Genomic DNA, 8,253 nt, shown 5'->3' with positions numbered 1-8,253 from the left:
CAAAATATAGATAACTTAAAAAGTGAGTTCAGTCTCAGATTATAGATTCTTTTAATATAAAAATAGAATTTATGAGTGAAAAAAAGACAAATCTGCAAACATACTAGGGTAACTGATGAAGTAAGGACAATTATATCTTAAGACCTGTCTTATGCCTTGAACCTGCCATACTCATTCACATTCGTCTTCGTCAAAGTACAAAGGTTCTTCTCTATAAGCCCTAACGCCTTGAAGTGCCTCTTTAACAAGATAGGAAAGATATATTCCATGTGGCCCTTTCTTCAAAAAAAGAAGCTGATTTCTTGTGTGGTTCACTGTACAGGGCCCGCAGCCTGTAGGAGTGTATGATGGGGTAGTTAAGTGTTCATATAAAGCAGTGGGCCTGACACACGATTTTTTTTCCTCCAAAAACTAATTGCAACAAGTAAGAATGTGGACCAAAATTAGCAATACATTAAGAATTCTGCCGGGCGCGGTGGCTCATAACTGTAATCCCAGCAATTTGGAAGGCTGAGGCAGGTGGATTGCCTGAGCTCAGGAGCTCAAGATCAGCCTGGGCAACATGGTGAATCCCCATCTCTACCATCATGGTGAATCCCCCATCTCTTCCCCACATACCTGTAACCTCAGCACTTTGGGAGGCTGAAGTGGGAGGATTGCTTGAGGTCAGGAATTAGAGACCAGCCTGGGCAACACAGGGAGACTCCGTCTCTAAAGTTAGCTAAGCATGGGGCTGGGTGCGGTGACTCAAGCCTGTAATCCCAACACTTTGGGAGACCAAGGTGGGTGGATCACCTGAGGTCAGGAGTTTGAGACCAGCCTGGGCAACATGGTGAAACCCCATCTCTACTAAAAATACAAAAATTAGCCAGTCATGGTGGTGGACACCTAAAATCCCAGCTACCCAAGAGGCTTAGGCAGGAGAATCACTTGAACCCAGGGGACAGAAGTTGAAGTGAGCCGAGATCATGCCACTGCACTCCAGCCTGGGCGAAAGAGCTAAACTCCATTTCGGGGGGAAAAAAAAAATTTAGCTGAGCATGGTGGTGCATGCCTGTGGTTCCAGCAGCTTGGGAAACTGAGGCAGGAGGATCACTTAGCTCAGTTGATCAAGGCTGCAGTGAGCTATGATCAAACCACTGCACCCTAAGCTTGGCTGCAAGACTCTATCTCTTAAAGAAAATAAAGATGATATTCCCCTCTATCCTAATATGCTGAGAGATTGATTTTTAAATTTTTGTCATGAATGGGTGGGTACATTTTATCAAATGCTTTTTCTGCATCAATTTATATCATCTTAAGGTTTTCTTCTTTACCCTATTACCCTATTGATACAGCGAATTACATTGATTAGTTTCCAAAAGTTGAACAAACCTTGCATGCCTGAATAAATCCCACTTGGTCACAGTGTATAATTCTTATACATTGTTGAATTTTATTTGCTAATATTTTATTGAGGATTTTTGTATCTAAGCTCAGAATGACATTAATTTTTATTTAAATGTTTGGTGCAAGTCTCCAGTAAAACTGTCCAAGTCTGGAGATATTTCTTTAATGGTTATGGGGCTATTCAGATTATCTATTTAATCTTGATTGCGTTTTGGGTGGCTTTTGAATTTTGAGGAATTTGTTCACTTCTTCCATGTTGCTGAATTTGTGAACATAAAGTTTTTGTAGTATTTCCTTAATTATCTTTTTAATAGCTGCAGCATATGTAATGATATCTTCAGTTTGATTCCTCATAGTGGTGATTATGTCTTCTCTCTTTTTAATCTTTGTCAGTCTTGCTAGAAGTTTATCAATTTCATGACTTTTTTTTAAGAACTAGCTTTTTGTTTCTTTGTTGTTTTTGGTTTTCTATTTTATTGATGTATGGTTTTATCTTTATACTTTCCATCTTTCTGCTTTGAATGTGTTTTGCTCTCTTTTTTTGTAGCATCTGTCCAAGACAACCATAAAAAGCCACTAACCTCAATAAACTACTCATACTATTTCTCCTTTCAGCCAGATCAGTTTTGTTTTGTTTTGTTTTGTTTTGTTTTGTTTTGTTTTTGAGACAGAGTCTCACTGTGTTGCCCAGGCTGGAGTGCAATGGCATTGGCTCACGGCAACCGCCGTCTTTGGGTTCAAGCAATTCTCCTGCCTCAGCCTTCTCAGTAACTGCGATTACAGGTGCCCACCACCACTCCCAACTAATTTTTTTTTTCTGTTTTCAGTAGATACAGAGTTTCACCATGTTGGCCAGGCTGGTCTCGAACTCCTGACCTCAGGTGATCCACCAGCCTTGGACTCCCAAAGTGCTGGGATTATAGGCATGAGCCACCGTACCTGGCCACACCCTGCTCAGTTTTTATATATTTTGAGACTGTGTTTGGTGCTTACGCATTAGGGTCACCATTTCTTTTTGGCTAATTGATCTTTTCTGATTACATAATGTCACTCCTAGTTCCTAGTAATTTTCTTTGCTCTGTATTCCACTTTATGTGATATTAATATAGCCTAGCCATTCCTGCTTTTTAATGTTTACATAACTGTCACTTTCTATTCTTTTATTTTCGACCTGCATTCATTATTCTTGAAGTGAGTTTCATGTAGATTGCATATAGTTGGGTCATGTGTTTTTATCTGTGTTTTAATTTTTTTTTTGTTTGCTTTTTGTTTGTTTGTTTGTTTTGAGATGGAGTTTCACTCTTGCTGCCCAGGCTGGAGAGCAGTGGCGTGAGCTCAGCTCACCGCAACCTCCACCTCCCAGGTTCAAGCGATTCTCTTTGGAAAACTCCCTTTCGCCTGTTAGCCATTGTTTAATAATAGGTCTTCTGGTAAAAAATTCTGAGGTTTACTTCATCTGAGAAAACCTTTATTTCCCTTTCCGGGACTCCTTTTACAAGGTACCGTGAGTTGAGTCTTACTTGCTACTAGACCTTGGTGAGCTTATCAAGAGTCTAGACTAGAATCTTATCTCTCACACTAAGAAATGTCACATACTTGATAAAATTTAACCTTCTTAGTAAGTGACTTTGTGATCTGATTCCTGTCTATCCTGGTTTCTTACTACTCAATGCCATTCCCAAATTGTGTACCCACAAATATACAAGCACACATTGCACACATTGTTTACACACACACACACACACAATTTTGACTGTCTAAATAAGATGCCAGTAAATTTGAGCTACTTTTTTAGCAAGAGACATACAAAACTCACATGCTCACACTAACTCTGCATTTACAATGTTGTTGCCTATACCTTGAACTGGAGTTGGAGGATGAAATGCAATCACGATATGGTGTGAGGAACCAAATGGCCAATAACTTAAATACGCACAAAGGTCTCTCATTTATTTTAAGCAGAATGTCTGCTAATTCTGTAAGAATATATGTGTGACTTGAATGGTTTGCATCTCATTAATATTTAATGGATTTAGCTGATCATTCTCCCTTGATCACACACTATTCTCCAGCTACTGCCACTTTTCTCTACTCTCCCTTCCATAAAAACTTCAAAAATTAGTCTTTATTAATTAATTAATTTATTTATTTATTTTTGAGACAGAGTCTTGCTCTGTCACCCAGGCTGGAGTGCAGTGTGGCATGATCTCGGCTCACTGCAACCTCCACCTCCCTGGTTCAAGAGATCCTCTTGCCTCAGCCTCCCAGGGTGGCTGGGATTACAGGTGCATACCAGCACATCGGGCTAATTTTTGTATTTGTTTTAGTAGACACGGGGTTTCACCATGTTGGCCAGGCTGGTCTCGAACTCCTGACCTCTAGTGATTCGCCCACCTTGGCCTCCTAAAGTGCTGGGATTACAGGTGTGAGCCACCTCACCTGGCCTGAAATTAGTCTCTACTTTCTATTTCCATTTCCTCTACTCTCAATCTCTCTTGGATCCACTACAATTAGGTATTTTTCCCTATGTGAACAATCATATAGCATGTATCAGAAATTGTGGGTGCCCAGTGACCATTAAGTTCATATGAGAGAAGAAAGGTTGAATACTAATGAGCTAAGCATCCTTTTTTGTTTGTTTGTTTGTTTGTTTGTTTGCTTGTTTCTGAAGACTGAGTCTCGCTCTGTCGCCCAGGCTGGAGAGCAGTGGCGCGATCTCGGCTCACTGCAAGCTCCACCTCCCGGGTTCACACCATTCTCCTGCCTCAGCCTCCCGAGTAGCTGGGACTACAGGCACCCACCACCACGCCCGGCTAATTTTTTCTATTTTTTAGTAGAGACGGAGTTTCACCGTGTTAGCCAGGATGGTCTCTATCTCCTGACCTCGTGATCCGCCCATCTCGGCCTCCCAAAGTGCTGGGATTACAGGCCTGAGCCACCGCACCCGGCCTAGCATCCATTTTTTTAGGTTAAAAAATCATAACTGCAAAGGAGGGAAATAATAAAGCAGAAAATAATAAAATAGGAAACACATGATAAAGCAGATGAATAAACCAAAATTTGGCTCATTGAAAACCTTAATGAAATGTATAAACTTTAGCAAAATTGATCACGAAAGAAGAGAAAAAGAATGAAAAACATTAAAAATAAAAAAGGTCGGGCGTGGTGGCTCACGCCTGTAATTCACTACTTTGGGGACGCCAAAGTGGGAGGATTGCTTGAGTCCAGGAGTTTGAGACCAGCCTGGGCAATATACTTCATCTCTACAAAAGATGTGGAAAAATTAGCCTAGTGTGGTGGCATAGGCCTGTAGTTCAGCTATTCAGGAGGTGGAGGTGGGAGGATCATTTGAGAATAGAAGGCAGAGGTTACTATAAGCCAAGATCACTGTACTGCACCGCAGCCTGGGCAACAGAGGAAGACTTTGTCTCAAAAATAAAATTAATTGAAGTTAAAAAATTTTTTAAAGTAGATATGCAGATAACTGGTAATAAAAAGATATGAAAAACTCATGATAGGCTGGGCATGGTGGCTCACACCTGTAATCTGAGCACTTTGGGAGGCGGAGGCAGGCAGATGGCTTCAAGTCGGGAGTTCGAGACCAACCTGATTAACATGGCAAAACCCAGTCTCTACAAAAAATACAAAAATTAGCCAGGTATGGTGGCACACATCTGTAATCCCAGCAACTTGGGAGGCTGAAGCAGGAGAATTGCTTGAACCCAGGAAACGGAGGTTACAGTGAGCCGAGATCATGCCACTGCATTCCAGCCTGGATAACAGAGCAACACTCTGTCTAAAAAAAAAAAAAAAAGATAAAATTGCAAATTTGAATGAAGTGGGCAAATAACTAGAAATGCAATATACTGTAAAAGACTCAATAAGTAATAAAAAATGTGAACAGTTTCATAAGTCAAAATTTTCATCTGTATTAAAAATCTTCCAACAAAGAAAAACATGGTGACCATATGATTCTACTATTGAATTTTGCCATTCAAAAAATAATAATAATTCTCACGCTGGGCGTGGTGGTTCACACCTCTAATCCCAGCACTTTGGGAGGCCAAGGCAGGTGGATCACCTGAGGTCAGGAGTTCGAGACCAGCCTAACTAACATAGTGAAACTCCATCTCTACTAAAAATACAAAATTAGCTGGGCCTGGTGGCGCATGTCTGTAATCCCAGCTACTCAATAGGCTGAGGCAGGAGAGTCACTTGAACCTAGGAGGCAGAGGTTGCAGTGAACCAAGATTGCACCATTGCAGTCCAGCCTGGGCAACAAGAGCAAAATTCTGTCTCTTAATTAATTAATTAATTAATCTCATCTTTAACGAAATCTTTCAAAGTTTCAAAGTCTGGAAAGACAGGTGAAAGGCCACGCCTCATTTCATCAGGCTAACATGTAACCTTGTTAACAAAACCAGAAAAGGAAAGTATTAGAAAAGAATTACAGGGTAATCAGACTTATACTTGTAAAAATTCTAAACAATATTGGCAAACCTACTGCAGAAACACTTTTTATTATAAAAAGTGATGTGAAGTACATCATGACCAGAGTGGTCAGAATAAGTATTGGCTAAAGTTCGAAATGCAGCAGTTAATGGTTTAGAGGAATCGCTCTGCTGTGGAATCCTAGACATCTTGCACATCTCCTCATAGACCTTATATGCAACGTGCAACCACATTCTGACCCAAAACTTGCCTAGAACATGGAAAGATAGAGTCTTCTAAAGAGCTGTCACAAGGATATTTCTGTTCTCTCTCCTTACCTTGTGAGAGATGCCCTATATTGTGGGAGGCTGCTATGAGCAGTTTTTCATTCAATTTTCTCGTTCCAATGAAGCATGGGATTTTCCACCTTAATCTCTTTTAAGGTACAGTGGAAGTCCATAAGACCACTTAGTTCCATTCTAGAGTTGGCTCTTCAGCAACATAGTGACCTACCACTCCTGTTGTCTGTTGCTTGGCCCTCTGGTTCAATATTTTCCTGTGGAACTGGGGTTGCACAGAGCTAAGACCATGCTGATTGTTTTTGCAGTCTGTATAAGTAACACATTGTCTGAATCTTTTAGGGCTCATTGTCTCTTTATTAGCCAAATCTGTAGAAGTGTGATAAGCCTACCTAGCAGCTGTTATCAGCTGGTGCTTAGGAAATGCTTGATTTCTTGACACATGATGATGGGAAAGTCTGGGAGTGGTGGCTCAAGCCTGCAGTCCCAACAATTTGGGAGGTTGAAGTGGGAGGATCGATTGAGCCCAGGAGTTCGAGAACAGCCTGGGCAACATGGCGAGACTCCATCTCTACTAAAAAATACAAAAATTAGCTGGGCATGGTGGTGCCAGCCTAGAGTTCTACCTACTCTGGAGGCTGAGGCAGGAGGGTCACCTGAGCCCAAGAGGTGGAGGTTGCAGTGAGCTGAGATCATGCTACTGCACTCCAACCTGGGTGACAGAATGAGACCCTGTCTCAAAAAAAAAAAAAAAAAAAAAAAAAAAAAAAGGCCAGGTGTGGTGGCTCACGTCTGTAATCCCTGCACTTTGGGAGGCTGAGGTGGGAGGATCACAAGGTCAGGAGTTTGAGACCAGCCTGGCCAACATGGTGAAACCCCGTCTCTACTAAAAATACAAAAATTAGCCGGGCGTGGTGGTGCATACCTGTAATCCCAGCTACTTGGGAGGCTGAGGCGGGAGAATTGCTTGAATCCGGGAGGCAGAAGTTGCAGTTAGCCGAGACTGCACCACTCCAGCATGGATGACAGAGCAAGACTCCATCTCAAAAAAAAAAAAAAGGAAAAAAGAAAAAGGTTAATATCTAAAAGGCAAAATTATAAATTTACTTAAATATATGGGAGACATGGGAGCTATGGATAAACATCATCTGGATTTGATCATTTGCTACAAGCAGGCTGCTATGTGAAAAATGTGATGGCAAGTGTGTGATTTGTGACTCCTATAGGTGCATCCTTGTACCCTGATGTGCATAGGTGATTAATGTAAGTATAGATTTTACCAGGGGCATTGTGTGATCTGTAGAGGCCCTGGGGTCTCTGATGTCTATTATTGTAAGGAGCTCACCATCCAGGAGAAGGATAGAGATGTCTGCCCAAAGACTGCCAATTTGGGGATCACTAAGACCTCTTCTATGAATGCAAAAAATGTGACTTCAAGAAGAGGTGATTGGTGGGTGGCAAGAGGTGATTGTTGGTTGGCCCCTTCCTCCTCCACATCAAGCTGCTACAGCTGGCAAAAAAGACGGCTACTACTAGCAGCAGAAAGGGAGCGGAGCCCAGAGTATCACCAGAAGTGCCTGCTAGTGTACCAGCACCTTGCCACTCCTTCCTCTCTCTTCACCCAGATGTGTGATAGGGATGGAAAAGAATTCCCCACAGAGCACTCTGGTACATTATTGTCAGAGAAAAATTGATAGATTGGTTCATGGTTTCTTTTGAACTTGAGAAGCAGAGCTCTGTTCTCCATACTGATATGTTCACCCTAAAACAATATCTTCTAAAAAGAGACAGTATTTCAGTCTTCTGCTTGAGGAGTTGACTGTGAAGCTATGCCCAGTGAAAAATGTGTTCTTGCAGCAGCTCTGGTGGAAGTTGTCCTTGAAAAACCTTTGGTGTGTGGTGGGAAGTTATCAGATCAACAAATGTGGACATTTAATCTTGTAACACTTACCAGGTGGTGCTGGTTTCATGTTATTTTCCTTCTGAGAAATTGGAAGTCCTTCTGTTGCTATTATATTAATAAAATTGGTGTTTACTTTCTGGTAAAAAAATAAATATGCAGGAGAATATCTTGCTAACATTGGAGGTAGAGAAAGATTTCTTAAACAATACACAAAATTCACAAGCTGTAAAT

The 8,253-nt window shown here is 41.3% G+C and overlaps 1 pseudogene; it reads left to right on the top strand.

Annotated features, from left to right (window-relative positions):
- Positions 1-7,194: 7,194 nt before the first annotated feature.
- Positions 7,195-7,764, top strand: LOC103247402 (PHD finger-like domain-containing protein 5A pseudogene; annotated as a pseudogene).
- Positions 7,765-8,253: the final 489 nt, after the last annotated feature.

The sequence above is a fragment of the Chlorocebus sabaeus genome, chromosome X (genome assembly GCF_047675955.1).
Source record: "Chlorocebus sabaeus isolate Y175 chromosome X, mChlSab1.0.hap1, whole genome shotgun sequence".
NCBI classification, from domain to species: domain Eukaryota; kingdom Metazoa; phylum Chordata; class Mammalia; order Primates; family Cercopithecidae; genus Chlorocebus; species Chlorocebus sabaeus.
The sequence above is the reverse complement of the archived record's forward strand: the minus strand, read 5'-3'. Positions and strand labels throughout refer to the sequence as shown.